Source organism: Equus asinus, unplaced genomic scaffold, assembly GCF_041296235.1.
Source record: "Equus asinus isolate D_3611 breed Donkey unplaced genomic scaffold, EquAss-T2T_v2 contig_40, whole genome shotgun sequence".
Lineage (NCBI taxonomy): Eukaryota > Metazoa > Chordata > Mammalia > Perissodactyla > Equidae > Equus > Equus asinus.
In genome coordinates, this window is record NW_027225072.1 from 2,768 (window position 1) to 30,348 (window position 27,581).

The 27,581-nt window shown below is 69.9% G+C and overlaps 7 non-coding genes across 7 annotated transcripts; all 7 read left to right on the plus strand.

The window, feature by feature from the left end:
• The first annotated feature begins 462 nt into the window (after nt 1-462).
• LOC139043874 (5S ribosomal RNA) lies at nt 463-581 on the plus strand. Its single transcript, XR_011500937.1, has one exon. It is a non-coding gene; the product is annotated as a 5S ribosomal RNA (ribosomal RNA).
• Nucleotides 582-4,717: 4,136 nt separating this feature from the next.
• LOC139043877 (5S ribosomal RNA) lies at nt 4,718-4,836 on the plus strand. Its single transcript, XR_011500940.1, has one exon. It is a non-coding gene; the product is annotated as a 5S ribosomal RNA (ribosomal RNA).
• Nucleotides 4,837-8,972: 4,136 nt separating this feature from the next.
• Nucleotides 8,973-9,091, plus strand: LOC139043878 (5S ribosomal RNA). Its single transcript, XR_011500941.1, has one exon. It is a non-coding gene; the product is annotated as a 5S ribosomal RNA (ribosomal RNA).
• Nucleotides 9,092-13,227: 4,136 nt separating this feature from the next.
• Nucleotides 13,228-13,346, plus strand: LOC139043879 (5S ribosomal RNA). Its single transcript, XR_011500943.1, has one exon. It is a non-coding gene; the product is annotated as a 5S ribosomal RNA (ribosomal RNA).
• A 4,135-nt stretch (nt 13,347-17,481) lies between these two features.
• On the plus strand, nt 17,482-17,600 carry LOC139043880 (5S ribosomal RNA). Its single transcript, XR_011500944.1, has one exon. It is a non-coding gene; the product is annotated as a 5S ribosomal RNA (ribosomal RNA).
• Nucleotides 17,601-21,736: 4,136 nt separating this feature from the next.
• On the plus strand, nt 21,737-21,855 carry LOC139043875 (5S ribosomal RNA). The gene has a single exon (XR_011500938.1). It is a non-coding gene; the product is annotated as a 5S ribosomal RNA (ribosomal RNA).
• Nucleotides 21,856-25,991: 4,136 nt separating this feature from the next.
• On the plus strand, nt 25,992-26,110 carry LOC139043876 (5S ribosomal RNA). The gene has a single exon (XR_011500939.1). It is a non-coding gene; the product is annotated as a 5S ribosomal RNA (ribosomal RNA).
• The last annotated feature ends 1,471 nt before the right edge of the window (nt 26,111-27,581 follow it).

The window sequence follows — 27,581 nt, forward strand, 5'->3', positions numbered from 1 at the left end:
ACGCCTCGGGCCAAGTGCCCCGCGCCACCCCCCTCCCAGCAGCCGCATCTCCTGCGACCCATCGCCGGATCCGAGCGGCCAGGGCGGCCTGGAGTGTTCCCGGGCCGCGAGGGGAGAGCGCCCAGCCAGGCGCCCCGCCCCCATCCCCGCCCCCACCGCCGCCCCCACCACCCCTCGTTTCCCACCGCCGCCCGCCCCGCCCCGCCTCCTCGCACCCCGGGCTGCTCCAGGCCTCCGCGCCCTGGGAGGGCAGCAGGGCGGGGCAGCGCAGGGTTTGGCTGGCCCGCTGGCCGCGCCCGAGGCGGCCGCGGCGGGAGGCAGCAGCGGGAGGAAGGCGGCAGGCCGGGCGCGGGCGCAGGGGGCGCCGGCGGCGGGTGCGCGTCACAGAGGCCTGGGCGCGCGCGAGCCGCGGGCCGGGCGACGCGGCGCGGCTTCTTAGGGGCGCCGGCGGCAGGCGCCAGCGTCTACGGCCATACCACCCTGAACGCGCCCGATCTCGTCTGATCTCGGAAGCTAAGCAGGGTCGGGCCTGGTTAGTACTTGGATGGGAGACCGCCTGGGAATACCGGGTGCTGTAGGCTTTTGCCTCCCTCGCCTTTTGCCGCCGGCCGGGCGCGGCTCCCTCCGCGCTCCTGCCGCCCCTCCTCCGTCCTGCGGCCTCCGGCCTCCGTCCTCCGCGGACGCCCCCCACCCCTCCAGCCAGCCCGACCCCCCCCACCCTCCCCCTCCCCTCCCGCCCCCCTCCGCACCGCGGGCCCGCCGGCGCCGCCCATGGGCAGGGCCCAACCCCTCCCCGCCACAGCCCAACCCTTCCAGCTCGCGGCCCCACCCGAACCCAGGGCCAATCGGGGCCAGCCCGGCGGGACCGGGACCGGGACCGGGACCGGGACCCCGACGCCGCACACGCCGCCGGCCGGCTCCCTCTGGCCTCGGCCTCTTCCCACCCGCTCGGCTCCCGCTCCGGTGACACCCCAGCCCTTCCCTCGGCGCCCCGCCCCCGCCGCCCCAGCCGCCGGGTAGAGTCGTCCTGTCAGGTGGAACGGATTCCACGGCGGTGCCGGGAGGCCCAAACGGGTCCCAAAGCGACCAGCCCCGCCCACCGAGGAAAGGCACCTGGTCAGGCTTTTCCAGACACCGCCCGCTTCTCCAAGGACAGGGCGGACTGGGTTAGAGAGGAGCGTCTCGGGCACCTCACCCAAGACGGGATGGCTTCTGCCTTTGCTGGCGTCTCTGCCGCTGCAGGTCATCTTCTAAAACCTGGTACCCGCTTGCTTGTCCTTGAGAGGCTCATTCACAATCAACACTCCTTTCCCGACCTAAGTTTGTCCCTGTCAGTTTGTCTCGCTTTTCCTTCCAGAAGCCCCCTTCCCGGGGTGGGGGGGAGGGGGGGAGGTGGTGGTGGTGGGGGGGGGTAGGGGGGTGGGTGGGTCTGAGTTTCAAGCTCCACCTGACTAGGATCCCATTCTGCTTTCGCCTTCGGGCGGTCCTGCCTCGCTTGGAAACGCTGCTACGTTGCTCCTGGTGGATGAGCTTGCGTTCGTTTTGAGTTTGAGAACGCTGGATGCAAAGACGAGGAGTCTTGATGGCTGAGGCTTTTGGTGTCCCCTCACTCGGGGGCCTCCCTCTCTTCCCGCCTCCCCCCGCCTCCCCACCCACCCCCTCACACCCGACCCCTACCACCCCAGGGCCCCGGCCGGGCCCCGCCCCTCCAGGCCGCATCTGTCAGAGGGAGTTGAAAAGCCTCCTGACAGGACACGTCCTCCCTCAGCAGCCAGCCCTTCCTGGCTCCCTGGCTTCAGCTTTCCGTTCGCGTGGCTCGGGCAGCCTTTCGCATCTTCTTTGCACCTGCCTGTGTTTGCAACAGAGGACCGTGGCCAAGGGATCCAGGAAACCGGGAGGAGAGCTGGCTTCCGGGGAGGCGAATGGGAAGGACAGGGAGGCAGAGAGGGAGCCTTGCCTCAGAGAACGGACTTTGAACCCCCGAAGGGAAAAGTCCTCCAGATAAATCACGTCTTCCCCACCGAATCCAAGAGCCATACTCGCTCGCTGTGGAAAAATGGGGACATCCCGGTCAAAGCAGGACGAGAGAGGACCCAAAGCTCCCTCCTCTCCCCGTTCAGCCATCGTCGTCCTGGGAGGGAGTCTCTTCGCGGTTCGCTTCTCCTGCCGGCCCCGTTTCCCCTCCTGCCAACCCAGCGCCTCTCTCGCCTGCTCCTCGCTTCCTCGGGCTGCGGGCTGCGGGCTGCGGGATGGGGGAGGGGGGGGGTGCGGTGCGCGTCGCTCCCTGCCAGCTCGTGCCCGGGGTGGTTCTGACGGGTCCCCGGATCTGATCTCCGAGGAGCACCTTCTGCGGGGAGAAGCGGGACTGCGTCCCTGTCAGTTTCCCGGAGCGCGGGACCGGAGCCTTGCCCCGAAACGCAGGCTCGGGAGACCGAAGTCCTGAGCTGAAACCCAAGGGGCGCCGTCTCCCGCGAGTGACGTGCCCTCCCTGAGCTGCGCTTTCCTCCTCTGGTGCGAGGGGGTCCTGGCGTTCGTGCCTCCTTGCGGGGGCGAGTGCTGGTGAGAACGCAAGCGGGAAATACGGAGCAGACCGCTCAGCACGGAGCGCGGCCTCGGTGGGGGCCCGGGCCTCGGCCGCCGTCCTTCCCCACGAGCCTACTTCTTGCCGCCGAGGCTCATCCAGCACCCAGGGATCGATCGCCTGGCTGCTTCCGGCCAGACACTCTCCTAGGTGCTGGCCACCCAGCAGCCGAGAACGCGGGTGCCAATCTCGGCCTCCGGGGCGTTCGCCTCCTCGCCTCTGGGGCCGCAAGACCAGCGGTGTGCCTACGCATGCCGGCCAGAGGTGGCAGAACCTGACGAGGACACGTGCCGTGGAAAATGGAGAGCTTGGCGCCCCGGAGGGCCTCGTCGGACGTCTGTGGATGGCCGTCGCTCTCTTTGCCGAAGCCCGCCCCCTGCCCATCTTCTCTCCGTCCCAGGGTCCCCTTTCCAGTGGGACGCAAGAAGGCCCACAGGGCCCAAACGCTGGAGACGGGCAGCGCACACAGCGCGCCCTGGGTCCCGGGGGGTGCGGCGGGAAAGCCTTGCGGCACAGAACCCTGAAGCCCAGAGGTCTCGAGACAGGGAGAGCCGGGACGTCGGCAGGCACCGACGGGCCTTCGGACGCGACTCTTCCTCCCCGTCATCACACCGTGCTGCTCCTCCCTCCGTCCTGGGCGCGAGCGCGCTCTTGGGAAGACGGAGGCGCCTTCGTCGGTGACCTAGCGGGCGGGAGATCCCGGGCAACGTCCCCAGCGGCACTTGAGCAGAACGGGGACGCTGCGGTCGGTCGTCGGGGAGGGGCTTCTACATGTCTGGTAGATGGAGCTGCTTTCTCGTGCCAAGTTCTCTGGGCCCTGACTTTTCTGCCTGCTCCTTCTATCAACTCAGTAAGGTCGGGGGTGCCCGGCAGAAAGAGGAAAAGAGCCAGAGCGAAGAAGCGGAGAGAAAGGAACACACAAACCCGGACGCACACACACACACAGGCACACAGACACACAGGCGCGCGCGCGCGCGCGCGCACACACACACACACACACACACACACACGCCTACACACCCACTCGCACAACCCGCACAAGCACACGCACACGCAAGCGCAGACAGAGCGCGCCAGCGAGCTCCGGTGCCTGCCTGTGGTTCCTGGGCGATGGCGGGGCAGCGATGCCGGGAGCCCGGGACTCCTGAGAGCCTGTCTGCGCGGCCTAGGGCCCCAGGGGTGATCGCCAGCCCCGGGGCCCCTGCCTCCTGGCCCGGGCCCAGCTCCAGCACCACCGCCCTCCTGGGGGGGAAGCGAGCTCTTGGGCAGAGCCTCTCTGGGTCAGGGTGGGTGTCTGTCTAGGTCCGTGTCTTGGATCCTCTCCGTGTCGCCGTTTCTCTGTTTCTCCGTGTCTCTGTCTCTGTCTCTGTCTCTGGGTCTCTGGGCTGGCGCCAGCAGGAGCTGTCCAGGGTCCCCGCGAGGGGCGGGTTGGGGGCGGGGTGCCGGTCTCCTGGGCGGCGCTGGCGGGGGGGAAGTGTGGCCGCCCCGCCTCCCCGCTCCCTCAGGGGCAGCGCGGCGGGCTTCCGCTGACGCCCTCTGGTCGCGCCGGTGGCTCCGCCTGGGTTTGGGCAAGTCGGGGCCCGGCCGGCGCCGCAGAGGTCAGGGCTCCCGCTGGGAGGCCCCTCGGGCCGGAGGGGACTCAGAGGAGCACGGGCCCGGCGGCCCGACGCCCCGACGCCTCGGGCCAAGTGCCCCGCGCCACCCCCCTCCCAGCAGCCGCATCTCCTGCGACCCATCGCCGGATCCGAGCGGCCAGGGCGGCCTGGAGTGTTCCCGGGCCGCGAGGGGAGAGCGCCCAGCCAGGCGCCCCGCCCCCATCCCCGCCCCCACCGCCGCCCCCACCACCCCTCGTTTCCCACCGCCGCCCGCCCCGCCCCGCCTCCTCGCACCCCGGGCTGCTCCAGGCCTCCGCGCCCTGGGAGGGCAGCAGGGCGGGGCAGCGCAGGGTTTGGCTGGCCCGCTGGCCGCGCCCGAGGCGGCCGCGGCGGGAGGCAGCAGCGGGAGGAAGGCGGCAGGCCGGGCGCGGGCGCAGGGGGCGCCGGCGGCGGGTGCGCGTCACAGAGGCCTGGGCGCGCGCGAGCCGCGGGCCGGGCGACGCGGCGCGGCTTCTTAGGGGCGCCGGCGGCAGGCGCCAGCGTCTACGGCCATACCACCCTGAACGCGCCCGATCTCGTCTGATCTCGGAAGCTAAGCAGGGTCGGGCCTGGTTAGTACTTGGATGGGAGACCGCCTGGGAATACCGGGTGCTGTAGGCTTTTGCCTCCCTCGCCTTTTGCCGCCGGCCGGGCGCGGCTCCCTCCGCGCTCCTGCCGCCCCTCCTCCGTCCTGCGGCCTCCGGCCTCCGTCCTCCGCGGACGCCCCCCACCCCTCCAGCCAGCCCGACCCCCCCCACCCTCCCCCTCCCCTCCCGCCCCCCTCCGCACCGCGGGCCCGCCGGCGCCGCCCATGGGCAGGGCCCAACCCCTCCCCGCCACAGCCCAACCCTTCCAGCTCGCGGCCCCACCCGAACCCAGGGCCAATCGGGGCCAGCCCGGCGGGACCGGGACCGGGACCGGGACCGGGACCCCGACGCCGCACACGCCGCCGGCCGGCTCCCTCTGGCCTCGGCCTCTTCCCACCCGCTCGGCTCCCGCTCCGGTGACACCCCAGCCCTTCCCTCGGCGCCCCGCCCCCGCCGCCCCAGCCGCCGGGTAGAGTCGTCCTGTCAGGTGGAACGGATTCCACGGCGGTGCCGGGAGGCCCAAACGGGTCCCAAAGCGACCAGCCCCGCCCACCGAGGAAAGGCACCTGGTCAGGCTTTTCCAGACACCGCCCGCTTCTCCAAGGACAGGGCGGACTGGGTTAGAGAGGAGCGTCTCGGGCACCTCACCCAAGACGGGATGGCTTCTGCCTTTGCTGGCGTCTCTGCCGCTGCAGGTCATCTTCTAAAACCTGGTACCCGCTTGCTTGTCCTTGAGAGGCTCATTCACAATCAACACTCCTTTCCCGACCTAAGTTTGTCCCTGTCAGTTTGTCTCGCTTTTCCTTCCAGAAGCCCCCTTCCCGGGGTGGGGGGGAGGGGGGGAGGTGGTGGTGGTGGGGGGGGGGGTAGGGGGGTGGGTGGGTCTGAGTTTCAAGCTCCACCTGACTAGGATCCCATTCTGCTTTCGCCTTCGGGCGGTCCTGCCTCGCTTGGAAACGCTGCTACGTTGCTCCTGGTGGATGAGCTTGCGTTCGTTTTGAGTTTGAGAACGCTGGATGCAAAGACGAGGAGTCTTGATGGCTGAGGCTTTTGGTGTCCCCTCACTCGGGGGCCTCCCTCTCTTCCCGCCTCCCCCCGCCTCCCCACCCACCCCCTCACACCCGACCCCTACCACCCCAGGGCCCCGGCCGGGCCCCGCCCCTCCAGGCCGCATCTGTCAGAGGGAGTTGAAAAGCCTCCTGACAGGACACGTCCTCCCTCAGCAGCCAGCCCTTCCTGGCTCCCTGGCTTCAGCTTTCCGTTCGCGTGGCTCGGGCAGCCTTTCGCATCTTCTTTGCACCTGCCTGTGTTTGCAACAGAGGACCGTGGCCAAGGGATCCAGGAAACCGGGAGGAGAGCTGGCTTCCGGGGAGGCGAATGGGAAGGACAGGGAGGCAGAGAGGGAGCCTTGCCTCAGAGAACGGACTTTGAACCCCCGAAGGGAAAAGTCCTCCAGATAAATCACGTCTTCCCCACCGAATCCAAGAGCCATACTCGCTCGCTGTGGAAAAATGGGGACATCCCGGTCAAAGCAGGACGAGAGAGGACCCAAAGCTCCCTCCTCTCCCCGTTCAGCCATCGTCGTCCTGGGAGGGAGTCTCTTCGCGGTTCGCTTCTCCTGCCGGCCCCGTTTCCCCTCCTGCCAACCCAGCGCCTCTCTCGCCTGCTCCTCGCTTCCTCGGGCTGCGGGCTGCGGGCTGCGGGATGGGGGAGGGGGGGGGTGCGGTGCGCGTCGCTCCCTGCCAGCTCGTGCCCGGGGTGGTTCTGACGGGTCCCCGGATCTGATCTCCGAGGAGCACCTTCTGCGGGGAGAAGCGGGACTGCGTCCCTGTCAGTTTCCCGGAGCGCGGGACCGGAGCCTTGCCCCGAAACGCAGGCTCGGGAGACCGAAGTCCTGAGCTGAAACCCAAGGGGCGCCGTCTCCCGCGAGTGACGTGCCCTCCCTGAGCTGCGCTTTCCTCCTCTGGTGCGAGGGGGTCCTGGCGTTCGTGCCTCCTTGCGGGGGCGAGTGCTGGTGAGAACGCAAGCGGGAAATACGGAGCAGACCGCTCAGCACGGAGCGCGGCCTCGGTGGGGGCCCGGGCCTCGGCCGCCGTCCTTCCCCACGAGCCTACTTCTTGCCGCCGAGGCTCATCCAGCACCCAGGGATCGATCGCCTGGCTGCTTCCGGCCAGACACTCTCCTAGGTGCTGGCCACCCAGCAGCCGAGAACGCGGGTGCCAATCTCGGCCTCCGGGGCGTTCGCCTCCTCGCCTCTGGGGCCGCAAGACCAGCGGTGTGCCTACGCATGCCGGCCAGAGGTGGCAGAACCTGACGAGGACACGTGCCGTGGAAAATGGAGAGCTTGGCGCCCCGGAGGGCCTCGTCGGACGTCTGTGGATGGCCGTCGCTCTCTTTGCCGAAGCCCGCCCCCTGCCCATCTTCTCTCCGTCCCAGGGTCCCCTTTCCAGTGGGACGCAAGAAGGCCCACAGGGCCCAAACGCTGGAGACGGGCAGCGCACACAGCGCGCCCTGGGTCCCGGGGGGTGCGGCGGGAAAGCCTTGCGGCACAGAACCCTGAAGCCCAGAGGTCTCGAGACAGGGAGAGCCGGGACGTCGGCAGGCACCGACGGGCCTTCGGACGCGACTCTTCCTCCCCGTCATCACACCGTGCTGCTCCTCCCTCCGTCCTGGGCGCGAGCGCGCTCTTGGGAAGACGGAGGCGCCTTCGTCGGTGACCTAGCGGGCGGGAGATCCCGGGCAACGTCCCCAGCGGCACTTGAGCAGAACGGGGACGCTGCGGTCGGTCGTCGGGGAGGGGCTTCTACATGTCTGGTAGATGGAGCTGCTTTCTCGTGCCAAGTTCTCTGGGCCCTGACTTTTCTGCCTGCTCCTTCTATCAACTCAGTAAGGTCGGGGGTGCCCGGCAGAAAGAGGAAAAGAGCCAGAGCGAAGAAGCGGAGAGAAAGGAACACACAAACCCGGACGCACACACACACACAGGCACACAGACACACAGGCGCGCGCGCGCGCGCGCGCACACACACACACACACACACACACACGCCTACACACCCACTCGCACAACCCGCACAAGCACACGCACACGCAAGCGCAGACAGAGCGCGCCAGCGAGCTCCGGTGCCTGCCTGTGGTTCCTGGGCGATGGCGGGGCAGCGATGCCGGGAGCCCGGGACTCCTGAGAGCCTGTCTGCGCGGCCTAGGGCCCCAGGGGTGATCGCCAGCCCCGGGGCCCCTGCCTCCTGGCCCGGGCCCAGCTCCAGCACCACCGCCCTCCTGGGGGGGAAGCGAGCTCTTGGGCAGAGCCTCTCTGGGTCAGGGTGGGTGTCTGTCTAGGTCCGTGTCTTGGATCCTCTCCGTGTCGCCGTTTCTCTGTTTCTCCGTGTCTCTGTCTCTGTCTCTGTCTCTGGGTCTCTGGGCTGGCGCCAGCAGGAGCTGTCCAGGGTCCCCGCGAGGGGCGGGTTGGGGGCGGGGTGCCGGTCTCCTGGGCGGCGCTGGCGGGGGGGAAGTGTGGCCGCCCCGCCTCCCCGCTCCCTCAGGGGCAGCGCGGCGGGCTTCCGCTGACGCCCTCTGGTCGCGCCGGTGGCTCCGCCTGGGTTTGGGCAAGTCGGGGCCCGGCCGGCGCCGCAGAGGTCAGGGCTCCCGCTGGGAGGCCCCTCGGGCCGGAGGGGACTCAGAGGAGCACGGGCCCGGCGGCCCGACGCCCCGACGCCTCGGGCCAAGTGCCCCGCGCCACCCCCCTCCCAGCAGCCGCATCTCCTGCGACCCATCGCCGGATCCGAGCGGCCAGGGCGGCCTGGAGTGTTCCCGGGCCGCGAGGGGAGAGCGCCCAGCCAGGCGCCCCGCCCCCATCCCCGCCCCCACCGCCGCCCCCACCACCCCTCGTTTCCCACCGCCGCCCGCCCCGCCCCGCCTCCTCGCACCCCGGGCTGCTCCAGGCCTCCGCGCCCTGGGAGGGCAGCAGGGCGGGGCAGCGCAGGGTTTGGCTGGCCCGCTGGCCGCGCCCGAGGCGGCCGCGGCGGGAGGCAGCAGCGGGAGGAAGGCGGCAGGCCGGGCGCGGGCGCAGGGGGCGCCGGCGGCGGGTGCGCGTCACAGAGGCCTGGGCGCGCGCGAGCCGCGGGCCGGGCGACGCGGCGCGGCTTCTTAGGGGCGCCGGCGGCAGGCGCCAGCGTCTACGGCCATACCACCCTGAACGCGCCCGATCTCGTCTGATCTCGGAAGCTAAGCAGGGTCGGGCCTGGTTAGTACTTGGATGGGAGACCGCCTGGGAATACCGGGTGCTGTAGGCTTTTGCCTCCCTCGCCTTTTGCCGCCGGCCGGGCGCGGCTCCCTCCGCGCTCCTGCCGCCCCTCCTCCGTCCTGCGGCCTCCGGCCTCCGTCCTCCGCGGACGCCCCCCACCCCTCCAGCCAGCCCGACCCCCCCCACCCTCCCCCTCCCCTCCCGCCCCCCTCCGCACCGCGGGCCCGCCGGCGCCGCCCATGGGCAGGGCCCAACCCCTCCCCGCCACAGCCCAACCCTTCCAGCTCGCGGCCCCACCCGAACCCAGGGCCAATCGGGGCCAGCCCGGCGGGACCGGGACCGGGACCGGGACCGGGACCCCGACGCCGCACACGCCGCCGGCCGGCTCCCTCTGGCCTCGGCCTCTTCCCACCCGCTCGGCTCCCGCTCCGGTGACACCCCAGCCCTTCCCTCGGCGCCCCGCCCCCGCCGCCCCAGCCGCCGGGTAGAGTCGTCCTGTCAGGTGGAACGGATTCCACGGCGGTGCCGGGAGGCCCAAACGGGTCCCAAAGCGACCAGCCCCGCCCACCGAGGAAAGGCACCTGGTCAGGCTTTTCCAGACACCGCCCGCTTCTCCAAGGACAGGGCGGACTGGGTTAGAGAGGAGCGTCTCGGGCACCTCACCCAAGACGGGATGGCTTCTGCCTTTGCTGGCGTCTCTGCCGCTGCAGGTCATCTTCTAAAACCTGGTACCCGCTTGCTTGTCCTTGAGAGGCTCATTCACAATCAACACTCCTTTCCCGACCTAAGTTTGTCCCTGTCAGTTTGTCTCGCTTTTCCTTCCAGAAGCCCCCTTCCCGGGGTGGGGGGGAGGGGGGGAGGTGGTGGTGGTGGGGGGGGGGGTAGGGGGGTGGGTGGGTCTGAGTTTCAAGCTCCACCTGACTAGGATCCCATTCTGCTTTCGCCTTCGGGCGGTCCTGCCTCGCTTGGAAACGCTGCTACGTTGCTCCTGGTGGATGAGCTTGCGTTCGTTTTGAGTTTGAGAACGCTGGATGCAAAGACGAGGAGTCTTGATGGCTGAGGCTTTTGGTGTCCCCTCACTCGGGGGCCTCCCTCTCTTCCCGCCTCCCCCCGCCTCCCCACCCACCCCCTCACACCCGACCCCTACCACCCCAGGGCCCCGGCCGGGCCCCGCCCCTCCAGGCCGCATCTGTCAGAGGGAGTTGAAAAGCCTCCTGACAGGACACGTCCTCCCTCAGCAGCCAGCCCTTCCTGGCTCCCTGGCTTCAGCTTTCCGTTCGCGTGGCTCGGGCAGCCTTTCGCATCTTCTTTGCACCTGCCTGTGTTTGCAACAGAGGACCGTGGCCAAGGGATCCAGGAAACCGGGAGGAGAGCTGGCTTCCGGGGAGGCGAATGGGAAGGACAGGGAGGCAGAGAGGGAGCCTTGCCTCAGAGAACGGACTTTGAACCCCCGAAGGGAAAAGTCCTCCAGATAAATCACGTCTTCCCCACCGAATCCAAGAGCCATACTCGCTCGCTGTGGAAAAATGGGGACATCCCGGTCAAAGCAGGACGAGAGAGGACCCAAAGCTCCCTCCTCTCCCCGTTCAGCCATCGTCGTCCTGGGAGGGAGTCTCTTCGCGGTTCGCTTCTCCTGCCGGCCCCGTTTCCCCTCCTGCCAACCCAGCGCCTCTCTCGCCTGCTCCTCGCTTCCTCGGGCTGCGGGCTGCGGGCTGCGGGATGGGGGAGGGGGGGGGTGCGGTGCGCGTCGCTCCCTGCCAGCTCGTGCCCGGGGTGGTTCTGACGGGTCCCCGGATCTGATCTCCGAGGAGCACCTTCTGCGGGGAGAAGCGGGACTGCGTCCCTGTCAGTTTCCCGGAGCGCGGGACCGGAGCCTTGCCCCGAAACGCAGGCTCGGGAGACCGAAGTCCTGAGCTGAAACCCAAGGGGCGCCGTCTCCCGCGAGTGACGTGCCCTCCCTGAGCTGCGCTTTCCTCCTCTGGTGCGAGGGGGTCCTGGCGTTCGTGCCTCCTTGCGGGGGCGAGTGCTGGTGAGAACGCAAGCGGGAAATACGGAGCAGACCGCTCAGCACGGAGCGCGGCCTCGGTGGGGGCCCGGGCCTCGGCCGCCGTCCTTCCCCACGAGCCTACTTCTTGCCGCCGAGGCTCATCCAGCACCCAGGGATCGATCGCCTGGCTGCTTCCGGCCAGACACTCTCCTAGGTGCTGGCCACCCAGCAGCCGAGAACGCGGGTGCCAATCTCGGCCTCCGGGGCGTTCGCCTCCTCGCCTCTGGGGCCGCAAGACCAGCGGTGTGCCTACGCATGCCGGCCAGAGGTGGCAGAACCTGACGAGGACACGTGCCGTGGAAAATGGAGAGCTTGGCGCCCCGGAGGGCCTCGTCGGACGTCTGTGGATGGCCGTCGCTCTCTTTGCCGAAGCCCGCCCCCTGCCCATCTTCTCTCCGTCCCAGGGTCCCCTTTCCAGTGGGACGCAAGAAGGCCCACAGGGCCCAAACGCTGGAGACGGGCAGCGCACACAGCGCGCCCTGGGTCCCGGGGGGTGCGGCGGGAAAGCCTTGCGGCACAGAACCCTGAAGCCCAGAGGTCTCGAGACAGGGAGAGCCGGGACGTCGGCAGGCACCGACGGGCCTTCGGACGCGACTCTTCCTCCCCGTCATCACACCGTGCTGCTCCTCCCTCCGTCCTGGGCGCGAGCGCGCTCTTGGGAAGACGGAGGCGCCTTCGTCGGTGACCTAGCGGGCGGGAGATCCCGGGCAACGTCCCCAGCGGCACTTGAGCAGAACGGGGACGCTGCGGTCGGTCGTCGGGGAGGGGCTTCTACATGTCTGGTAGATGGAGCTGCTTTCTCGTGCCAAGTTCTCTGGGCCCTGACTTTTCTGCCTGCTCCTTCTATCAACTCAGTAAGGTCGGGGGTGCCCGGCAGAAAGAGGAAAAGAGCCAGAGCGAAGAAGCGGAGAGAAAGGAACACACAAACCCGGACGCACACACACACACAGGCACACAGACACACAGGCGCGCGCGCGCGCGCGCGCACACACACACACACACACACACACACGCCTACACACCCACTCGCACAACCCGCACAAGCACACGCACACGCAAGCGCAGACAGAGCGCGCCAGCGAGCTCCGGTGCCTGCCTGTGGTTCCTGGGCGATGGCGGGGCAGCGATGCCGGGAGCCCGGGACTCCTGAGAGCCTGTCTGCGCGGCCTAGGGCCCCAGGGGTGATCGCCAGCCCCGGGGCCCCTGCCTCCTGGCCCGGGCCCAGCTCCAGCACCACCGCCCTCCTGGGGGGGAAGCGAGCTCTTGGGCAGAGCCTCTCTGGGTCAGGGTGGGTGTCTGTCTAGGTCCGTGTCTTGGATCCTCTCCGTGTCGCCGTTTCTCTGTTTCTCCGTGTCTCTGTCTCTGTCTCTGTCTCTGGGTCTCTGGGCTGGCGCCAGCAGGAGCTGTCCAGGGTCCCCGCGAGGGGCGGGTTGGGGGCGGGGTGCCGGTCTCCTGGGCGGCGCTGGCGGGGGGGAAGTGTGGCCGCCCCGCCTCCCCGCTCCCTCAGGGGCAGCGCGGCGGGCTTCCGCTGACGCCCTCTGGTCGCGCCGGTGGCTCCGCCTGGGTTTGGGCAAGTCGGGGCCCGGCCGGCGCCGCAGAGGTCAGGGCTCCCGCTGGGAGGCCCCTCGGGCCGGAGGGGACTCAGAGGAGCACGGGCCCGGCGGCCCGACGCCCCGACGCCTCGGGCCAAGTGCCCCGCGCCACCCCCCTCCCAGCAGCCGCATCTCCTGCGACCCATCGCCGGATCCGAGCGGCCAGGGCGGCCTGGAGTGTTCCCGGGCCGCGAGGGGAGAGCGCCCAGCCAGGCGCCCCGCCCCCATCCCCGCCCCCACCGCCGCCCCCACCACCCCTCGTTTCCCACCGCCGCCCGCCCCGCCCCGCCTCCTCGCACCCCGGGCTGCTCCAGGCCTCCGCGCCCTGGGAGGGCAGCAGGGCGGGGCAGCGCAGGGTTTGGCTGGCCCGCTGGCCGCGCCCGAGGCGGCCGCGGCGGGAGGCAGCAGCGGGAGGAAGGCGGCAGGCCGGGCGCGGGCGCAGGGGGCGCCGGCGGCGGGTGCGCGTCACAGAGGCCTGGGCGCGCGCGAGCCGCGGGCCGGGCGACGCGGCGCGGCTTCTTAGGGGCGCCGGCGGCAGGCGCCAGCGTCTACGGCCATACCACCCTGAACGCGCCCGATCTCGTCTGATCTCGGAAGCTAAGCAGGGTCGGGCCTGGTTAGTACTTGGATGGGAGACCGCCTGGGAATACCGGGTGCTGTAGGCTTTTGCCTCCCTCGCCTTTTGCCGCCGGCCGGGCGCGGCTCCCTCCGCGCTCCTGCCGCCCCTCCTCCGTCCTGCGGCCTCCGGCCTCCGTCCTCCGCGGACGCCCCCCACCCCTCCAGCCAGCCCGACCCCCCCCACCCTCCCCCTCCCCTCCCGCCCCCCTCCGCACCGCGGGCCCGCCGGCGCCGCCCATGGGCAGGGCCCAACCCCTCCCCGCCACAGCCCAACCCTTCCAGCTCGCGGCCCCACCCGAACCCAGGGCCAATCGGGGCCAGCCCGGCGGGACCGGGACCGGGACCGGGACCGGGACCCCGACGCCGCACACGCCGCCGGCCGGCTCCCTCTGGCCTCGGCCTCTTCCCACCCGCTCGGCTCCCGCTCCGGTGACACCCCAGCCCTTCCCTCGGCGCCCCGCCCCCGCCGCCCCAGCCGCCGGGTAGAGTCGTCCTGTCAGGTGGAACGGATTCCACGGCGGTGCCGGGAGGCCCAAACGGGTCCCAAAGCGACCAGCCCCGCCCACCGAGGAAAGGCACCTGGTCAGGCTTTTCCAGACACCGCCCGCTTCTCCAAGGACAGGGCGGACTGGGTTAGAGAGGAGCGTCTCGGGCACCTCACCCAAGACGGGATGGCTTCTGCCTTTGCTGGCGTCTCTGCCGCTGCAGGTCATCTTCTAAAACCTGGTACCCGCTTGCTTGTCCTTGAGAGGCTCATTCACAATCAACACTCCTTTCCCGACCTAAGTTTGTCCCTGTCAGTTTGTCTCGCTTTTCCTTCCAGAAGCCCCCTTCCCGGGGTGGGGGGGAGGGGGGGAGGTGGTGGTGGTGGGGGGGGGGGTAGGGGGGTGGGTGGGTCTGAGTTTCAAGCTCCACCTGACTAGGATCCCATTCTGCTTTCGCCTTCGGGCGGTCCTGCCTCGCTTGGAAACGCTGCTACGTTGCTCCTGGTGGATGAGCTTGCGTTCGTTTTGAGTTTGAGAACGCTGGATGCAAAGACGAGGAGTCTTGATGGCTGAGGCTTTTGGTGTCCCCTCACTCGGGGGCCTCCCTCTCTTCCCGCCTCCCCCCGCCTCCCCACCCACCCCCTCACACCCGACCCCTACCACCCCAGGGCCCCGGCCGGGCCCCGCCCCTCCAGGCCGCATCTGTCAGAGGGAGTTGAAAAGCCTCCTGACAGGACACGTCCTCCCTCAGCAGCCAGCCCTTCCTGGCTCCCTGGCTTCAGCTTTCCGTTCGCGTGGCTCGGGCAGCCTTTCGCATCTTCTTTGCACCTGCCTGTGTTTGCAACAGAGGACCGTGGCCAAGGGATCCAGGAAACCGGGAGGAGAGCTGGCTTCCGGGGAGGCGAATGGGAAGGACAGGGAGGCAGAGAGGGAGCCTTGCCTCAGAGAACGGACTTTGAACCCCCGAAGGGAAAAGTCCTCCAGATAAATCACGTCTTCCCCACCGAATCCAAGAGCCATACTCGCTCGCTGTGGAAAAATGGGGACATCCCGGTCAAAGCAGGACGAGAGAGGACCCAAAGCTCCCTCCTCTCCCCGTTCAGCCATCGTCGTCCTGGGAGGGAGTCTCTTCGCGGTTCGCTTCTCCTGCCGGCCCCGTTTCCCCTCCTGCCAACCCAGCGCCTCTCTCGCCTGCTCCTCGCTTCCTCGGGCTGCGGGCTGCGGGCTGCGGGATGGGGGAGGGGGGGGGTGCGGTGCGCGTCGCTCCCTGCCAGCTCGTGCCCGGGGTGGTTCTGACGGGTCCCCGGATCTGATCTCCGAGGAGCACCTTCTGCGGGGAGAAGCGGGACTGCGTCCCTGTCAGTTTCCCGGAGCGCGGGACCGGAGCCTTGCCCCGAAACGCAGGCTCGGGAGACCGAAGTCCTGAGCTGAAACCCAAGGGGCGCCGTCTCCCGCGAGTGACGTGCCCTCCCTGAGCTGCGCTTTCCTCCTCTGGTGCGAGGGGGTCCTGGCGTTCGTGCCTCCTTGCGGGGGCGAGTGCTGGTGAGAACGCAAGCGGGAAATACGGAGCAGACCGCTCAGCACGGAGCGCGGCCTCGGTGGGGGCCCGGGCCTCGGCCGCCGTCCTTCCCCACGAGCCTACTTCTTGCCGCCGAGGCTCATCCAGCACCCAGGGATCGATCGCCTGGCTGCTTCCGGCCAGACACTCTCCTAGGTGCTGGCCACCCAGCAGCCGAGAACGCGGGTGCCAATCTCGGCCTCCGGGGCGTTCGCCTCCTCGCCTCTGGGGCCGCAAGACCAGCGGTGTGCCTACGCATGCCGGCCAGAGGTGGCAGAACCTGACGAGGACACGTGCCGTGGAAAATGGAGAGCTTGGCGCCCCGGAGGGCCTCGTCGGACGTCTGTGGATGGCCGTCGCTCTCTTTGCCGAAGCCCGCCCCCTGCCCATCTTCTCTCCGTCCCAGGGTCCCCTTTCCAGTGGGACGCAAGAAGGCCCACAGGGCCCAAACGCTGGAGACGGGCAGCGCACACAGCGCGCCCTGGGTCCCGGGGGGTGCGGCGGGAAAGCCTTGCGGCACAGAACCCTGAAGCCCAGAGGTCTCGAGACAGGGAGAGCCGGGACGTCGGCAGGCACCGACGGGCCTTCGGACGCGACTCTTCCTCCCCGTCATCACACCGTGCTGCTCCTCCCTCCGTCCTGGGCGCGAGCGCGCTCTTGGGAAGACGGAGGCGCCTTCGTCGGTGACCTAGCGGGCGGGAGATCCCGGGCAACGTCCCCAGCGGCACTTGAGCAGAACGGGGACGCTGCGGTCGGTCGTCGGGGAGGGGCTTCTACATGTCTGGTAGATGGAGCTGCTTTCTCGTGCCAAGTTCTCTGGGCCCTGACTTTTCTGCCTGCTCCTTCTATCAACTCAGTAAGGTCGGGGGTGCCCGGCAGAAAGAGGAAAAGAGCCAGAGCGAAGAAGCGGAGAGAAAGGAACACACAAACCCGGACGCACACACACACACAGGCACACAGACACACAGGCGCGCGCGCGCGCGCGCGCACACACACACACACACACACACACACGCCTACACACCCACTCGCACAACCCGCACAAGCACACGCACACGCAAGCGCAGACAGAGCGCGCCAGCGAGCTCCGGTGCCTGCCTGTGGTTCCTGGGCGATGGCGGGGCAGCGATGCCGGGAGCCCGGGACTCCTGAGAGCCTGTCTGCGCGGCCTAGGGCCCCAGGGGTGATCGCCAGCCCCGGGGCCCCTGCCTCCTGGCCCGGGCCCAGCTCCAGCACCACCGCCCTCCTGGGGGGGAAGCGAGCTCTTGGGCAGAGCCTCTCTGGGTCAGGGTGGGTGTCTGTCTAGGTCCGTGTCTTGGATCCTCTCCGTGTCGCCGTTTCTCTGTTTCTCCGTGTCTCTGTCTCTGTCTCTGTCTCTGGGTCTCTGGGCTGGCGCCAGCAGGAGCTGTCCAGGGTCCCCGCGAGGGGCGGGTTGGGGGCGGGGTGCCGGTCTCCTGGGCGGCGCTGGCGGGGGGAAGTGTGGCCGCCCCGCCTCCCCGCTCCCTCAGGGGCAGCGCGGCGGGCTTCCGCTGACGCCCTCTGGTCGCGCCGGTGGCTCCGCCTGGGTTTGGGCAAGTCGGGGCCCGGCCGGCGCCGCAGAGGTCAGGGCTCCCGCTGGGAGGCCCCTCGGGCCGGAGGGGACTCAGAGGAGCACGGGCCCGGCGGCCCGACGCCCCGACGCCTCGGGCCAAGTGCCCCGCGCCACCCCCCTCCCAGCAGCCGCATCTCCTGCGACCCATCGCCGGATCCGAGCGGCCAGGGCGGCCTGGAGTGTTCCCGGGCCGCGAGGGGAGAGCGCCCAGCCAGGCGCCCCGCCCCCATCCCCGCCCCCACCGCCGCCCCCACCACCCCTCGTTTCCCACCGCCGCCCGCCCCGCCCCGCCTCCTCGCACCCCGGGCTGCTCCAGGCCTCCGCGCCCTGGGAGGGCAGCAGGGCGGGGCAGCGCAGGGTTTGGCTGGCCCGCTGGCCGCGCCCGAGGCGGCCGCGGCGGGAGGCAGCAGCGGGAGGAAGGCGGCAGGCCGGGCGCGGGCGCAGGGGGCGCCGGCGGCGGGTGCGCGTCACAGAGGCCTGGGCGCGCGCGAGCCGCGGGCCGGGCGACGCGGCGCGGCTTCTTAGGGGCGCCGGCGGCAGGCGCCAGCGTCTACGGCCATACCACCCTGAACGCGCCCGATCTCGTCTGATCTCGGAAGCTAAGCAGGGTCGGGCCTGGTTAGTACTTGGATGGGAGACCGCCTGGGAATACCGGGTGCTGTAGGCTTTTGCCTCCCTCGCCTTTTGCCGCCGGCCGGGCGCGGCTCCCTCCGCGCTCCTGCCGCCCCTCCTCCGTCCTGCGGCCTCCGGCCTCCGTCCTCCGCGGACGCCCCCCACCCCTCCAGCCAGCCCGACCCCCCCCACCCTCCCCCTCCCCTCCCGCCCCCCTCCGCACCGCGGGCCCGCCGGCGCCGCCCATGGGCAGGGCCCAACCCCTCCCCGCCACAGCCCAACCCTTCCAGCTCGCGGCCCCACCCGAACCCAGGGCCAATCGGGGCCAGCCCGGCGGGACCGGGACCGGGACCGGGACCGGGACCCCGACGCCGCACACGCCGCCGGCCGGCTCCCTCTGGCCTCGGCCTCTTCCCACCCGCTCGGCTCCCGCTCCGGTGACACCCCAGCCCTTCCCTCGGCGCCCCGCCCCCGCCGCCCCAGCCGCCGGGTAGAGTCGTCCTGTCAGGTGGAACGGATTCCACGGCGGTGCCGGGAGGCCCAAACGGGTCCCAAAGCGACCAGCCCCGCCCACCGAGGAAAGGCACCTGGTCAGGCTTTTCCAGACACCGCCCGCTTCTCCAAGGACAGGGCGGACTGGGTTAGAGAGGAGCGTCTCGGGCACCTCACCCAAGACGGGATGGCTTCTGCCTTTGCTGGCGTCTCTGCCGCTGCAGGTCATCTTCTAAAACCTGGTACCCGCTTGCTTGTCCTTGAGAGGCTCATTCACAATCAACACTCCTTTCCCGACCTAAGTTTGTCCCTGTCAGTTTGTCTCGCTTTTCCTTCCAGAAGCCCCCTTCCCGGGGTGGGGGGGAGGGGGGGAGGTGGTGGTGGTGGGGGGGGGGGTAGGGGGGTGGGTGGGTCTGAGTTTCAAGCTCCACCTGACTAGGATCCCATTCTGCTTTCGCCTTCGGGCGGTCCTGCCTCGCTTGGAAACGCTGCTACGTTGCTCCTGGTGGATGAGCTTGCGTTCGTTTTGAGTTTGAGAACGCTGGATGCAAAGACGAGGAGTCTTGATGGCTGAGGCTTTTGGTGTCCCCTCACTCGGGGGCCTCCCTCTCTTCCCGCCTCCCCCCGCCTCCCCACCCACCCCCTCACACCCGACCCCTACCACCCCAGGGCCCCGGCCGGGCCCCGCCCCTCCAGGCCGCATCTGTCAGAGGGAGTTGAAAAGCCTCCTGACAGGACACGTCCTCCCTCAGCAGCCAGCCCTTCCTGGCTCCCTGGCTTCAGCTTTCCGTTCGCGTGGCTCGGGCAGCCTTTCGCATCTTCTTTGCACCTGCCTGTGTTTGCAACAGAGGACCGTGGCCAAGGGATCCAGGAAACCGGGAGGAGAGCTGGCTTCCGGGGAGGCGAATGGGAAGGACAGGGAGGCAGAGAGGGAGCCTTGCCTCAGAGAACGGACTTTGAACCCCCGAAGGGAAAAGTCCTCCAGATAAATCACGTCTTCCCCACCGAATCCAAGAGCCATACTCGCTCGCTGTGGAAAAATGGGGACATCCCGGTCAAAGCAGGACGAGAGAGGACCCAAAGCTCCCTCCTCTCCCCGTTCAGCCATCGTCGTCCTGGGAGGGAGTCTCTTCGCGGTTCGCTTCTCCTGCCGGCCCCGTTTCCCCTCCTGCCAACCCAGCGCCTCTCTCGCCTGCTCCTCGCTTCCTCGGGCTGCGGGCTGCGGGCTGCGGGATGGGGGAGGGGGGGGGTGCGGTGCGCGTCGCTCCCTGCCAGCTCGTGCCCGGGGTGGTTCTGACGGGTCCCCGGATCTGATCTCCGAGGAGCACCTTCTGCGGGGAGAAGCGGGACTGCGTCCCTGTCAGTTTCCCGGAGCGCGGGACCGGAGCCTTGCCCCGAAACGCAGGCTCGGGAGACCGAAGTCCTGAGCTGAAACCCAAGGGGCGCCGTCTCCCGCGAGTGACGTGCCCTCCCTGAGCTGCGCTTTCCTCCTCTGGTGCGAGGGGGTCCTGGCGTTCGTGCCTCCTTGCGGGGGCGAGTGCTGGTGAGAACGCAAGCGGGAAATACGGAGCAGACCGCTCAGCACGGAGCGCGGCCTCGGTGGGGGCCCGGGCCTCGGCCGCCGTCCTTCCCCACGAGCCTACTTCTTGCCGCCGAGGCTCATCCAGCACCCAGGGATCGATCGCCTGGCTGCTTCCGGCCAGACACTCTCCTAGGTGCTGGCCACCCAGCAGCCGAGAACGCGGGTGCCAATCTCGGCCTCCGGGGCGTTCGCCTCCTCGCCTCTGGGGCCGCAAGACCAGCGGTGTGCCTACGCATGCCGGCCAGAGGTGGCAGAACCTGACGAGGACACGTGCCGTGGAAAATGGAGAGCTTGGCGCCCCGGAGGGCCTCGTCGGACGTCTGTGGATGGCCGTCGCTCTCTTTGCCGAAGCCCGCCCCCTGCCCATCTTCTCTCCGTCCCAGGGTCCCCTTTCCAGTGGGACGCAAGAAGGCCCACAGGGCCCAAACGCTGGAGACGGGCAGCGCACACAGCGCGCCCTGGGTCCCGGGGGGTGCGGCGGGAAAGCCTTGCGGCACAGAACCCTGAAGCCCAGAGGTCTCGAGACAGGGAGAGCCGGGACGTCGGCAGGCACCGACGGGCCTTCGGACGCGACTCTTCCTCCCCGTCATCACACCGTGCTGCTCCTCCCTCCGTCCTGGGCGCGAGCGCGCTCTTGGGAAGACGGAGGCGCCTTCGTCGGTGACCTAGCGGGCGGGAGATCCCGGGCAACGTCCCCAGCGGCACTTGAGCAGAACGGGGACGCTGCGGTCGGTCGTCGGGGAGGGGCTTCTACATGTCTGGTAGATGGAGCTGCTTTCTCGTGCCAAGTTCTCTGGGCCCTGACTTTTCTGCCTGCTCCTTCTATCAACTCAGTAAGGTCGGGGGTGCCCGGCAGAAAGAGGAAAAGAGCCAGAGCGAAGAAGCGGAGAGAAAGGAACACACAAACCCGGACGCACACACACACACAGGCACACAGACACACAGGCGCGCGCGCGCGCGCGCGCACACACACACACACACACACACACACGCCTACACACCCACTCGCACAACCCGCACAAGCACACGCACACGCAAGCGCAGACAGAGCGCGCCAGCGAGCTCCGGTGCCTGCCTGTGGTTCCTGGGCGATGGCGGGGCAGCGATGCCGGGAGCCCGGGACTCCTGAGAGCCTGTCTGCGCGGCCTAGGGCCCCAGGGGTGATCGCCAGCCCCGGGGCCCCTGCCTCCTGGCCCGGGCCCAGCTCCAGCACCACCGCCCTCCTGGGGGGGAAGCGAGCTCTTGGGCAGAGCCTCTCTGGGTCAGGGTGGGTGTCTGTCTAGGTCCGTGTCTTGGATCCTCTCCGTGTCGCCGTTTCTCTGTTTCTCCGTGTCTCTGTCTCTGTCTCTGTCTCTGGGTCTCTGGGCTGGCGCCAGCAGGAGCTGTCCAGGGTCCCCGCGAGGGGCGGGTTGGGGGCGGGGTGCCGGTCTCCTGGGCGGCGCTGGCGGGGGGGAAGTGTGGCCGCCCCGCCTCCCCGCTCCCTCAGGGGCAGCGCGGCGGGCTTCCGCTGACGCCCTCTGGTCGCGCCGGTGGCTCCGCCTGGGTTTGGGCAAGTCGGGGCCCGGCCGGCGCCGCAGAGGTCAGGGCTCCCGCTGGGAGGCCCCTCGGGCCGGAGGGGACTCAGAGGAGCACGGGCCCGGCGGCCCGACGCCCCGACGCCTCGGGCCAAGTGCCCCGCGCCACCCCCCTCCCAGCAGCCGCATCTCCTGCGACCCATCGCCGGATCCGAGCGGCCAGGGCGGCCTGGAGTGTTCCCGGGCCGCGAGGGGAGAGCGCCCAGCCAGGCGCCCCGCCCCCATCCCCGCCCCCACCGCCGCCCCCACCACCCCTCGTTTCCCACCGCCGCCCGCCCCGCCCCGCCTCCTCGCACCCCGGGCTGCTCCAGGCCTCCGCGCCCTGGGAGGGCAGCAGGGCGGGGCAGCGCAGGGTTTGGCTGGCCCGCTGGCCGCGCCCGAGGCGGCCGCGGCGGGAGGCAGCAGCGGGAGGAAGGCGGCAGGCCGGGCGCGGGCGCAGGGGGCGCCGGCGGCGGGTGCGCGTCACAGAGGCCTGGGCGCGCGCGAGCCGCGGGCCGGGCGACGCGGCGCGGCTTCTTAGGGGCGCCGGCGGCAGGCGCCAGCGTCTACGGCCATACCACCCTGAACGCGCCCGATCTCGTCTGATCTCGGAAGCTAAGCAGGGTCGGGCCTGGTTAGTACTTGGATGGGAGACCGCCTGGGAATACCGGGTGCTGTAGGCTTTTGCCTCCCTCGCCTTTTGCCGCCGGCCGGGCGCGGCTCCCTCCGCGCTCCTGCCGCCCCTCCTCCGTCCTGCGGCCTCCGGCCTCCGTCCTCCGCGGACGCCCCCCACCCCTCCAGCCAGCCCGACCCCCCCCACCCTCCCCCTCCCCTCCCGCCCCCCTCCGCACCGCGGGCCCGCCGGCGCCGCCCATGGGCAGGGCCCAACCCCTCCCCGCCACAGCCCAACCCTTCCAGCTCGCGGCCCCACCCGAACCCAGGGCCAATCGGGGCCAGCCCGGCGGGACCGGGACCGGGACCGGGACCGGGACCCCGACGCCGCACACGCCGCCGGCCGGCTCCCTCTGGCCTCGGCCTCTTCCCACCCGCTCGGCTCCCGCTCCGGTGACACCCCAGCCCTTCCCTCGGCGCCCCGCCCCCGCCGCCCCAGCCGCCGGGTAGAGTCGTCCTGTCAGGTGGAACGGATTCCACGGCGGTGCCGGGAGGCCCAAACGGGTCCCAAAGCGACCAGCCCCGCCCACCGAGGAAAGGCACCTGGTCAGGCTTTTCCAGACACCGCCCGCTTCTCCAAGGACAGGGCGGACTGGGTTAGAGAGGAGCGTCTCGGGCACCTCACCCAAGACGGGATGGCTTCTGCCTTTGCTGGCGTCTCTGCCGCTGCAGGTCATCTTCTAAAACCTGGTACCCGCTTGCTTGTCCTTGAGAGGCTCATTCACAATCAACACTCCTTTCCCGACCTAAGTTTGTCCCTGTCAGTTTGTCTCGCTTTTCCTTCCAGAAGCCCCCTTCCCGGGGTGGGGGGGAGGGGGGGAGGTGGTGGTGGTGGGGGGGGGGGTAGGGGGGTGGGTGGGTCTGAGTTTCAAGCTCCACCTGACTAGGATCCCATTCTGCTTTCGCCTTCGGGCGGTCCTGCCTCGCTTGGAAACGCTGCTACGTTGCTCCTGGTGGATGAGCTTGCGTTCGTTTTGAGTTTGAGAACGCTGGATGCAAAGACGAGGAGTCTTGATGGCTGAGGCTTTTGGTGTCCCCTCACTCGGGGGCCTCCCTCTCTTCCCGCCTCCCCCCGCCTCCCCACCCACCCCCTCACACCCGACCCCTACCACCCCAGGGCCCCGGCCGGGCCCCGCCCCTCCAGGCCGCATCTGTCAGAGGGAGTTGAAAAGCCTCCTGACAGGACACGTCCTCCCTCAGCAGCCAGCCCTTCCTGGCTCCCTGGCTTCAGCTTTCCGTTCGCGTGGCTCGGGCAGCCTTTCGCATCTTCTTTGCACCTGCCTGTGTTTGCAACAGAGGACCGTGGCCAAGGGATCCAGGAAACCGGGAGGAGAGCTGGCTTCCGGGGAGGCGAATGGGAAGGACAGGGAGGCAGAGAGGGAGCCTTGCCTCAGAGAACGGACTTTGAACCCCCGAAGGGAAAAGTCCTCCAGATAAATCACGTCTTCCCCACCGAATCCAAGAGCCATACTCGCTCGCTGTGGAAAAATGGGGACATCCCGGTCAAAGCAGGACGAGAGAGGACCCAAAGCTCCCTCCTCTCCCCGTTCAGCCATCGTCGTCCTGGGAGGGAGTCTCTTCGCGGTTCGCTTCTCCTGCCGGCCCCGTTTCCCCTCCTGCCAACCCAGCGCCTCTCTCGCCTGCTCCTCGCTTCCTCGGGCTGCGGGCTGCGGGCTGCGGGATGGGGGAGGGGGGGGGTGCGGTGCGCGTCGCTCCCTGCCAGCTCGTGCCCGGGGTGGTTCTGACGGGTCCCCGGATCTGATCTCCGAGGAGCACCTTCTGCGGGGAGAAGCGGGACTGCGTCCCTGTCAGTTTCCCGGAGCGCGGGACCGGAGCCTTGCCCCGAAACGCAGGCTCGGGAGACCGAAGTCCTGAGCTGAAACCCAAGGGGCGCCGTCTCCCGCGAGTGACGTGCCCTCCCTGAGCTGCGCTTTCCTCCTCTGGTGCGAGGGGGTCCTGGCGTTCGTGCCTCCTTGCGGGGGCGAGTGCTGGTGAGAACGCAAGCGGGAAATACGGAGCAGACCGCTCAGCACGGAGCGCGGCCTCGGTGGGGGCCCGGGCCTCGGCCGCCGTCCTTCCCCACGAGCCTACTTCTTGCCGCCGAGGCTCATCCAGCACCCAGGGATCGATCGCCTGGCTGCTTCCGGCCAGACACTCTCCTAGGTGCTGGCCACCCAGCAGCCGAGAACGCGGGTGCCAATCTCGGCCTCCGGGGCGTTCGCCTCCTCGCCTCTGGGGCCGCAAGACCAGCGGTGTGCCTACGCATGCCGGCCAGAGGTGGCAGAACCTGACGAGGACACGTGCCGTGGAAAATGGAGAGCTTGGCGCCCCGGAGGGCCTCGTCGGACGTCTGTGGATGGCCGTCGCTCTCTTTGCCGAAGCCCGCCCCCTGCCCATCTTCTCTCCGTCCCAGGGTCCCCTTTCCAGTGGGACGCAAGAAGGCCCACAGGGCCCAAACGCTGGAGACGGGCAGCGCACACAGCGCGCCCTGGGTCCCGGGGGGTGCGGCGGGAAAGCCTTGCGGCACAGAACCCTGAAGCCCAGAGGTCTCGAGACAGGGAGAGCCGGGACGTCGGCAGGCACCGACGGGCCTTCGGACGCGACTCTTCCTCCCCGTCATCACACCGTGCTGCTCCTCCCTCCGTCCTGGGCGCGAGCGCGCTCTTGGGAAGACGGAGGCGCCTTCGTCGGTGACCTAGCGGGCGGGAGATCCCGGGCAACGTCCCCAGCGGCACTTGAGCAGAACGGGGACGCTGCGGTCGGTCGTCGGGGAGGGGCTTCTACATGTCTGGTAGATGGAGCTGCTTTCTCGTGCCAAGTTCTCTGGGCCCTGACTTTTCTGCCTGCTCCTTCTATCAACTCAGTAAGGTCGGGGGTGCCCGGCAGAAAGAGGAAAAGAGCCAGAGCGAAGAAGCGGAGAGAAAGGAACACACAAACCCGGACGCACACACACACACAGGCACACAGACACACAGGCGCGCGCGCGCGCGCGCGCACACACACACACACACACACACACACGCCTACACACCCACTCGCACAACCCGCACAAGCACACGCACACGCAAGCGCAGACAGAGCGCGCCAGCGAGCTCCGGTGCCTGCCTGTGGTTCCTGGGCGATGGCGGGGCAGCGATGCCGGGAGCCCGGGACTCCTGAGAGCCTGTCTGCGCGGCCTAGGGCCCCAGGGGTGATCGCCAGCCCCGGGGCCCCTGCCTCCTGGCCCGGGCCCAGCTCCAGCACCACCGCCCTCCTGGGGGGGAAGCGAGCTCTTGGGCAGAGCCTCTCTGGGTCAGGGTGGGTGTCTGTCTAGGTCCGTGTCTTGGATCCTCTCCGTGTCGCCGTTTCTCTGTTTCTCCGTGTCTCTGTCTCTGTCTCTGTCTCTGGGTCTCTGGGCTGGCGCCAGCAGGAGCTGTCCAGGGTCCCCGCGAGGGGCGGGTTGGGGGCGGGGTGCCGGTCTCCTGGGCGGCGCTGGCGGGGGGGAAGTGTGGCCGCCCCGCCTCCCCGCTCCCTCAGGGGCAGCGCGGCGGGCTTCCGCTGACGCCCTCTGGTCGCGCCGGTGGCTCCGCCTGGGTTTGGGCAAGTCGGGGCCCGGCCGGCGCCGCAGAGGTCAGGGCTCCCGCTGGGAGGCCCCTCGGGCCGGAGGGGACTCAGAGGAGCACGGGCCCGGCGGCCCGACGCCCCGACGCCTCGGGCCAAGTGCCCCGCGCCACCCCCCTCCCAGCAGCCGCATCTCCTGCGACCCATCGCCGGATCCGAGCGGCCAGGGCGGCCTGGAGTGTTCCCGGGCCGCGAGGGGAGAGCGCCCAGCCAGGCGCCCCGCCCCCATCCCCGCCCCCACCGCCGCCCCCACCACCCCTCGTTTCCCACCGCCGCCCGCCCCGCCCCGCCTCCTCGCACCCCGGGCTGCTCCAGGCCTCCGCGCCCTGGGAGGGCAGCAGGGCGGGGCAGCGCAGGGTTTGGCTGGCCCGCTGGCCGCGCCCGAGGCGGCCGCGGCGGGAGGCAGCAGCGGGAGGAAGGCGGCAGGCCGGGCGCGGGCGCAGGGGGCGCCGGCGGCGGGTGCGCGTCACAGAGGCCTGGGCGCGCGCGAGCCGCGGGCCGGGCGACGCGGCGCGGCTTCTTAGGGGCGCCGGCGGCAGGCGCCAGCGTCTACGGCCATACCACCCTGAACGCGCCCGATCTCGTCTGATCTCGGAAGCTAAGCAGGGTCGGGCCTGGTTAGTACTTGGATGGGAGACCGCCTGGGAATACCGGGTGCTGTAGGCTTTTGCCTCCCTCGCCTTTTGCCGCCGGCCGGGCGCGGCTCCCTCCGCGCTCCTGCCGCCCCTCCTCCGTCCTGCGGCCTCCGGCCTCCGTCCTCCGCGGACGCCCCCCACCCCTCCAGCCAGCCCGACCCCCCCCACCCTCCCCCTCCCCTCCCGCCCCCCTCCGCACCGCGGGCCCGCCGGCGCCGCCCATGGGCAGGGCCCAACCCCTCCCCGCCACAGCCCAACCCTTCCAGCTCGCGGCCCCACCCGAACCCAGGGCCAATCGGGGCCAGCCCGGCGGGACCGGGACCGGGACCGGGACCGGGACCGGGACCGGGACCGGGACCCCGACGCCGCACACGCCGCCGGCCGGCTCCCTCTGGCCTCGGCCTCTTCCCACCCGCTCGGCTCCCGCTCCGGTGACACCCCAGCCCTTCCCTCGGCGCCCCGCCCCCGCCGCCCCAGCCGCCGGGTAGAGTCGTCCTGTCAGGTGGAACGGATTCCACGGCGGTGCCGGGAGGCCCAAACGGGTCCCAAAGCGACCAGCCCCGCCCACCGAGGAAAGGCACCTGGTCAGGCTTTTCCAGACACCGCCCGCTTCTCCAAGGACAGGGCGGACTGGGTTAGAGAGGAGCGTCTCGGGCACCTCACCCAAGACGGGATGGCTTCTGCCTTTGCTGGCGTCTCTGCCGCTGCAGGTCATCTTCTAAAACCTGGTACCCGCTTGCTTGTCCTTGAGAGGCTCATTCACAATCAACACTCCTTTCCCGACCTAAGTTTGTCCCTGTCAGTTTGTCTCGCTTTTCCTTCCAGAAGCCCCCTTCCCGGGGTGGGGGGGAGGGGGGGAGGTGGTGGTGGTGGGGGGGGGTAGGGGGGTGGGTGGGTCTGAGTTTCAAGCTCCACCTGACTAGGATCCCATTCTGCTTTCGCTTCGGGCGGTCCTGCCTCGCTGGAAACGCTGCTACGTTGCTCCTGGTGGATGAGCTTGCGTTCGTTTTGAGTTTGAGAACGCTGGATGCAAAGACGAGGAGTCTTGATGGCTGAGGCTTTTGGTGTCCCCTCACTCGGGGGCCTCCCTCTCTTCCCGCCTCCCCCCGCCTCCCCACCCACCCCCTCACACCCGACCCCTACCACCCCAGGGCCCCGGCCGGGCCCCGCCCCTCCAGGGCCGCATCTGTCAGAGGGAGTTGAAAAGCCTCCTGACAGGACACGTCCCTCCCTCAGCAGCCAGCCCTTCCTGGCTCCCTGCTTCAGCTTTCCGTTCGCGTGGCTCGGGCAGCCTTTCGCATCTTCTTTGCACCTGCCTGTGTTTGCAACAGAGGACCGTGGCCAAGGGATCCAGGAAACCGGGAGGAGAGCTGGCTTCCGGGGAGGCGAATGGGAAGGACAGGGAGGCAGAGAGGGAGCCTTGCCTCAGAGAACGGACTTTGAACCCCCGAAGGGAAAAGTCCTCCAGATAAATCACGTCTTCCCCACCGAATCCAAGAGCC